At 46.5% G+C, this 8191-nt stretch overlaps 1 non-coding gene across 1 annotated transcript; it reads right to left on the bottom strand.

Annotated features, from left to right (window-relative positions):
* Window positions 1–2002: 2002 nt before the first annotated feature.
* On the bottom strand, window positions 2003–2075 carry Trnak-cuu (transfer RNA lysine (anticodon CUU)). The gene has a single exon. It is a non-coding gene; the product is annotated as a tRNA-Lys (tRNA).
* Window positions 2076–8191: the final 6116 nt, after the last annotated feature.

Below are 8191 nucleotides of genomic sequence, written 5' to 3'. Positions count from 1 at the left end.
GCTAATTGTTCGTCATCACAGATACTGTTTTCTATATGGCCACGACGCGAAACTGATTTCCAAAATCCGTCTTCCTCCTCTGAGGATGAAACTTACGACCCCTGGTTCCCTACACCAGTGCTCTACCACTGAGCTAAGGAGGCGCGGCCTAGCGGTACTCTTGCGTACTTCGGCCTTACGGTCGCCTGCATCATCAGACTTCAGCTGACAACACTTCATATTAGCTTCTAATATTTGCAGCTATGGCGACCCATTACTGCTTGGCTACACATCTGACACGTAACCGATGTGCTCTCCAAACAACAACACTTGCATTTCAGAACATGTCTTTCACACATGTCTACAAAATCACCTTCACCTTCAAATACATTTTGCTTGCGACTGACAGAGACGTAGGCAAAGTTTAAAGTTGCTATTTACATTATACCACGGTAATCAGAAAAACGGTAATTTACATCTGCAGCGGAACAAAATTCCGTTTCGCCCTGCGTGGGGCTGGAACCTACAATCCTGGGATTAAGAGTCTCACGCTCTACCGACTCAGCTAGCCGGCTGCCTCGCTTAATACCTGCCTGGTAGTAAGTCACACCTTGCTCGTTTGGGTTGGGTGGTCCCATACAGAATCTCTCCATGCTGCCTAATGTTTTCCTAACGTCACACTCGTCACGTACTTCACTTTTATGTCATAATCATTTGTGAGAGGTAAAGAAATTGCATGACAACATGCAGAGCTAGTGGCGTCAAAATTAACACACATACTTTATGTGACTCAAAAGCAGAACGAGTTACTTTCCGAAGTTGTTTTAGATGTGCAAGTGCCAGTCAAAACTCGTGGTGTCGGCACTCTGCTAGCCATTTCGCTAGTTAACACCGGTCTTGTTGTGTGTGTTTAAAGCTCAAGAGCATCTCCAAGCAAAAAATGGTCAACAGCAACAGTCAGACGGTTTCGTACTGCTCAATTGCTACATTAAAAAGGTATGTTTCTTTTTCAGAACTGCAAAAACATGAGCGTGACAGCATTTGAACCTGTAATCTTCAGATCCGAAGTCCGACGCCTTATCCATTAGGCCACAAGGTCACGGACGACCATCTATAAATGTATACGACTTATCTCGAAACGCTCACACCCCTGAGGATTTGTGTTTTCGTTCTCCACAGCCGCTGCCCCTTGCTCTTTCCCACCCATTCGTTACATTCAACCTCTTAAGAGACAGACCAAATATAGACTGAGAAAAAAGACCACACACATTGTGCATTCGGAATCGAAGGCAGGGCGTCCCTCGCCGCATTTGCTACGATGGCCATTTGCTACTTCTGCAGAAGCGACGACGACGACGACGACGACGACGACGACGACGACGACGACGACCGCGAGAGGCTCAGAGATATGTGAGAAATACATCTATAAAATGTAATTCAGACTGCCTCGTCCCACCTTATGCTGTACCGCTTTGGCAAATGCTTTATCTGTGCCATTCGACTTAATCACATCTGAGAGTAATTCTTAAAAAAACGCCTGTCGCTAATTGTTCGTCATCACAGATACTGTTTGCTATACGGCCACGACGCGCAACTGATTTCCAAAATTCATCTTTGTGCTGTGAGGATGCAACTTACGACCCCTGGTTAATTAGAGCAGTGCTCTACCACTGAGCTAAAGAGGCGCGGCCTAGCGCTATTTTTGGGTACTTCGTCCTTACGGTCCTCTGCGTCATCACACTTCAGCTGATAACACTTCATATTACCGGCAAATATTTGCAGCTATGGCGACCCATAACTGGTTGGCTACACATCTGACACGTAACAGATGTGCTCTCCTAACAACAACACTTGCATTTCAGAACATGTCTTTCACACATGTCTACAAAATCACCTTCACCTTCAAATACAGTTTCCTTGCGACTGACAGAGACGTAGGCAAAGTTTAAAGTTGCTATTTCCATTTCATCTCGTTAATCAGAAAAACGGTAATTTACATGTGCATCGGAACAAAATTCCGTTCCGCCCAGCGTGTGGCTCGAACCCACGACCCTGGGATTAAGAGTCTCACGCTCTACCGACTGAGCTAGCCGGCTACCTCCGTGAATACCTGCCGGGTAGCGCGTCACACAGTACCAGTTTGGGTTGGGTGGTCCCATACAGAATCTCTCCTTGCTTCCTAATGTTTACCTGACGTCACACTCGTCACGTACTTCACTTTTATGTCATAATCATCTCTGAGAGGTAAAGAAATTGCATGACAACATGCAGAGCTAGTGGCGTCAAAATTAACACACATAATTTTTGTGACTCATAAGCCGAACGAGTTACTTTCCGACGTTGTTTTAGATGTGCAAGTGCCAGTAAAACTCGCGGTGTCGGCACTCTGCCGACCATTTCGCTAGTTAACACCCATCATGTTGTGTGTGTTTCAAGCTCAAGAGCATCTCCAAGCAAAAAATGGTCAACAGCAACATTCAGACGGTTTCGTACTGCTCAATTGCTACATTAAAACGGTATGTTTCTTTTTCAGAACTGGAAAAACACAAGCGTGACAGCATTCGAACCTGTAATCTTCAGATCCGAAGTCCGACGCCTTTTCCATTAGGCCACAAGGTCACTGACGACCAAGTATAACATGTATACGACTCATCTCGAAACGCTCACACCCCTGAGGATTTGTGTTTTCGTTCTACACAGTCGCTGCCCCTTGCTCTTTCCCACCCATTCGTTACATTCAACCTCTTACGAGACCGACCAAATATAGACTGGGAAACAAGACCACACGCTTCGTGCATTCGGAATCGAAGGCAGGGCGTCCCTCGCCGCATTTGCTACGATGGCCATTTGCTATATCTGCAGAGGCGGCGGCGGCGGCGGCGGCGACGGCGACGACGAAGACGACTCCGACGACGACTGCGAAAGGCTCTGAGATATGTGAGAAATACATCTATAAAATGTAATTCAGACGGCCTCGTCCCACCTTATGCTGTACCGCTTTGGCAAATGCTTTATCTGCGCCATTCGCCTTAATCCCATTTGAGAGTAATTTTTCATAAAACGCCTGTCGCTAATTGTTCGTCATCACAGATAATGTTTTCTATACGGCAACGACGAGAAACTGATTTCCAAAATTCATCTTTCTCCTGTGAGGATGGAACTTACGACCCCTGGTTTATTAGAGCAGTGCTCTACCACTGAGCTAAAGAGGAGCGGCCTAGGGCTACTCTTGCGTACTTCGGCATTACGGTCCTCTGCATCATCAGACTTCAGCTGACAACACTTCATATTACCGGCTAATATTTGCAGCTATGGTGACCCATTACTGCTTGGCTACACATCTGACACGTAACCGATGTGCTCTCCAAACAACAACACTTGCATTTCAGAACATGTCTTTCACACATGTCTACAAAATCACCTTCACCTTCAAATACAGTTTCCTTGCGACTGACAGAGACGTAGGCAAAGTTTAAAGTTGCTATTTACATTATACCACGGTAATCAGAAAAACGGTAATTTATATCTGCAGCGGAACAAAATTCCGTTCCGCCCTGCGTGGGGCTGGAACCTACAAACCTGGGATTAAGAGTCTCACGCTCTACCGACTTAGCTAGCCGGCTGCCTCGCTTAATACCTGCCTGGTAGTAAGTCACACAGTACTCGTTTGGGTTGGGTGGTCCCATACAGAATCTCTCCATGCTGCCTAATGTTTTCCTAACGTCACACTCGTCACGTACTTCACTTTTATGTCATAATCATTTGTGAGAGGTAAAGAAATTGCATGACAACACGCAGAGCTAGTGGCGCCAAATTAACACACATTCCTTTTGTGACTCAAAAGCCGAACGAGTTACTTTCCGACGTTGTTTTAGATGTGCAAGTGCCAGTCAAAACTCGTGGTGTCGGCACTCTGCCGACCATTTCGCTAGTTAACACAGGTCTTGTTGTGTGACTTCAAGCTTAAGAGCATCTCCAAGCAAAAAATGGTCAACAGCAACATTCAGACGGTTTCGTACTGCTCAATTGCTACATTAAAACGGTATGTTTCTTTTTCAGAACTGGAAAAACGCGAGAGTGACAGCATTCGAACCTGTAATCTTCAGATCCGAAGTCCAACGCCTTCTCCATTAGGCCACACGGTCACTGACGACCAACAGTTACATGTATACGACTCATCTCGAAACGCTCACACCCTGAGGATTTGTGGTTTCGTTCTACACAGCCGCTGCCCCTTGCTCTTTCCCACCCGTTCGTTACATTCAACCTCTTACGAGACCGACCAAATATAGACTGGGAAACAAGACCACACACTTTGTTCATTCGGAATCGAAGGCACGGCGTCCCTCGCCGCATTTGCTACGATGGCCATTTGCTACTTCTGCAGAAGCGGCAGCGACGACGACGACGACGACGACGACGACGACGACGACGACGACCGCGAGAGGCTCTGAGATATGCGAGAAATACATCTATAAAATGTAATTCAGACTGCCTCGTCCCACCTTATGCTGTACCGCTTTGGCAAATGCTTTATCTGTGCCATTCGCCTTAATCACATCTGAGAGTAATTCTTAAAAAAACGCCTGTCGTTAATAGTTCGTCATCACAGATACTGTTTGCTATACGGCCACGACGCGAAACTGATTTCCAAAATTCATCTTTCTCCTGTGAGGATGGAACTTACGACCCCTGGTTTATTAGAGCAGTGCTCTACCACTGAGCTAAAGAGGAGCGGACTAGTGCTACTCTTGCGCACTTCGGCCTTACGGTCCTCTGCATCATAAGACTTCAGCTGACAACACTTCATATTACCGGCTAATATTTGCAGCTATGGCGACCCATTACTGCTTGGCTACACATCTGACACGTAACCGATGTGCTCTCCTAACAACCACACTCGCATTTCAGAACATGTCTTTCACACATGTCTACAAAATCACCTTCACCTTCAAATACAGTTTCCTTGCGACTGACAGAGACGTAGGCAAAGTTTAAAGTTGCTATTTCCATTACATCTCGTTAATCAGAAAAACGGTAATTTACATCTGCAGCGGAACAAAATTCCGTTCCGCCCAGCAAGTGGCTCGAACCCACGACCCTGGGATTAAGAGTCTGACGCTCTACCGACTGAGCTAGCCGGCTACCACGGTGAATACCTGCCGGGTAGCACGTCACACAGTACTCGTTTGGGTTGGATGGTTCCATACAGAATCTCTCCTTGCTGCCTAATGTTTTCCTGACGTCACACTCGTCACGTACTTCACTTTTATGTCATAATCATTTCTGAGAGGTAAAGAAATTGCATGACAACATGCAGAGCTAGTGGCGTCAAAATTAACACACATACTTGATGTGACTCAAAAGCCGAACGAGTTACTTTTCGACGTTGTTTTAGATGTGCAAGTGCCAGTCAAAACTCGCGGTGTCGGCACTCTGCCGACCTTTTCGCTAGTTAACACCGGTCTTGCTGTGTGTGTTTCAAGCTCAAGAGCATCTCCAAGCAAAAAATGGTCAACAGCAACACTCAGACGGTAACGTACTGCTCAATTGCTACATTAAAAGGGTATGTTTCTTTTTCAGAACTGGAAAAACACGAGCGTGACAGCATTCGAACCTGTAATCTTCAGATCCGAAGTCCGACGCCTTTTCCATTAGGCCACACGGTCACTGACGACCAACTATAACATGTATACGACTCATCTCGAAACGCTCACACCCCTGAGGATTTGTGTTTTCGTTCTACACAGTCGCTGCCCCTTGCTCTTTCCCACCCATTCGTTACATTCAACCTCTTACGAGACCGACCAAATATAGACTGGGAAACAAGACCACACGCTTCGTGCATTCGGAATCGAAGGCAGGGCGTCCCTCGCCGCATTTGCTACGATGGCCATTTGCTACATCTGCAGAGGCGGCGGCGGCGACGGCGACGACGAAGACGACTCCGACGACGACTGCGAAAGGCTCTGAGATATGTGAGAAATACATCTATAAAATGTAATTCAGACGGCCTCGTCCCACATTATTCTGTATCACTTTGGCAAATGCTTTATCTGCGCCATTCGCCTTAATCCCATTTGAGAGTAATTTTTCATAAAACGCCTGTCGCTAATTGTTCGTCATCACAGATACAGTTTTCTATATGGCCACGACGCGAAACTGATTTCCAAAATCCGTCTTCCTCCTCTGAGGATGGAACTTACGACCCCTGGTTCCCTACACCAGTGCTCTACCACTGAGCTAAGGAGGCGCGGCCTAGCGGTACTCTTGCGTACTTCGGCCTTACGGTCGCCTGCATCATCAGACTTCAGCTGACAACACTTCATATTAGCTTCTAATATTTGCAGCTATGGCGACCCATTACTGCTTGGCTACACATCTGACACGTAACCGATGTGCTCTCCAAACAACAACACTTGCATTTCAGAACATGTCTTTCACACATGTCTACAAAATCACCTTCACCTTCAAATACATTTTGCTTGCGACTGACAGAGACGTAGGCAAAGTTTAAAGTTGCTATTTACATTATACCACGGTAATCAGAAAAACGGTAATTTACATCTGCAGCGGAACAAAATTCCGTTCCGCCCTGCGTGGGGCTGGAACCTACAATCCTGGGATTAAGAGTCTCACGCTCTACCGACTCAGCTAGCCGGCTGCCTCGCTTAATACCTGCCTGGTAGTAAGTCACACCTTGCTCGTTTGGGTTGGGTGGTCCCATACAGAATCTCTCCATGCTGCCTAATGTTTTCCTAACGTCACACTCGTCACGTACTTCACTTTTATGTCATAATCATTTGTGAGAGGTAAAGAAATTGCATGACAACATGCAGAGCTAGTGGCGTCAAAATTAACACACATACTTTATGTGACTCAAAAGCAGAACGAGTTACTTTCCGAAGTTGTTTTAGATGTGCAAGTGCCAGTCAAAACTCGTGGTGTCGGCACTCTGCTAGCCATTTCGCTAGTTAACACCGGTCTTGTTGTGTGTGTTTAAAGCTCAAGAGCATCTCCAAGCAAAAAATGGTCAACAGCAACAGTCAGACGGTTTCGTACTGCTCAATTGCTACATTAAAAAGGTATGTTTCTTTTTCAGAACTGCAAAAACATGAGCGTGACAGCATTTGAACCTGTAATCTTCAGATCCGAAGTCCGACGCCTTATCCATTAGGCCACACGGTCACGGACGACCATCTATAAATGTATACGACTTATCTCGAAACGCTCTCACACCTGAGGATTTGTGTTTTCGTTCTCCACAGCCGCTGCCCCTTGCTCTTTCCCACCCATTCGTTACATTCAACCTCTTAAGAGACAGACCAAATATAGACTGAGAAAAAAGACCACACACATTGTGCATTCGGAATCGAAGGCAGGGCGTCCCTCGCCGCATTTGCTACGATGGCCATTTGCTACTTCTGCAGAAGCGGCGGCGGCGGCGACGGCGACGACGACGACGACGACGACGACGACGACCGCGAGAGGCTCAGAGATATGTGAGAAATACATCTATAAAATGTAATTCAGACTGCCTCGTCCCACCTTATGCTGTACCGCTTTGGCAAATGCTTTATCTGTGCCATTCGACTTAATCACATCTGAGAGTAATTCTTAAAAAAACGCCTGTCGCTAATTGCTCGTCATCACAGATACTGTTTGCTATACGGCCACGACGCGCAACTGATTTCCAAAATTCATCTTTGTGCTGTGAGGATGCAACTTACGACCCCTGGTTAATTAGAGCAGTGCTCTACCACTGAGCTAAAGAGGCGCGGCCTAGCGCTATTTTTGGGTACTTCGTCCTTACGGTCCTCTGCGTCATCACACTTCAGCTGATAACACTTCATATTACCGGCAAATATTTGCAGCTATGGCGACCCATAACTGGTTGGCTACACATCTGACACGTAACAGATGTGCTCTCCTAACAACAACACTTGCATTTCAGAACATGTCTTTCACACATGTCTACAAAATCACCTTCACCTTCAAATACAGTTTCCTTGCGACTGACAGAGACGTAGGCAAAGTTTAAAGTTGCTATTTCCATTTCATCTCGTTAATCAGAAAAACGGTAATTTACATGTGCATCGGAACAAAATTCCGTTCCGCCCAGCGTGTGGCTCGAACCCACGACCCTGGGATTAAGAGTCTCACGCTCGACCGACTGAGCTAGCCGGCTACCTCCGTGAATACCTGCCGGGTA

This window comes from Schistocerca gregaria, unplaced genomic scaffold (genome assembly GCF_023897955.1).
Source record: "Schistocerca gregaria isolate iqSchGreg1 unplaced genomic scaffold, iqSchGreg1.2 ptg000077l, whole genome shotgun sequence".
Taxonomy (NCBI): Eukaryota; Metazoa; Arthropoda; class Insecta; order Orthoptera; family Acrididae; genus Schistocerca; species Schistocerca gregaria.
The sequence above is the reverse complement of the archived record's forward strand: the minus strand, read 5'-3'. Positions and strand labels throughout refer to the sequence as shown.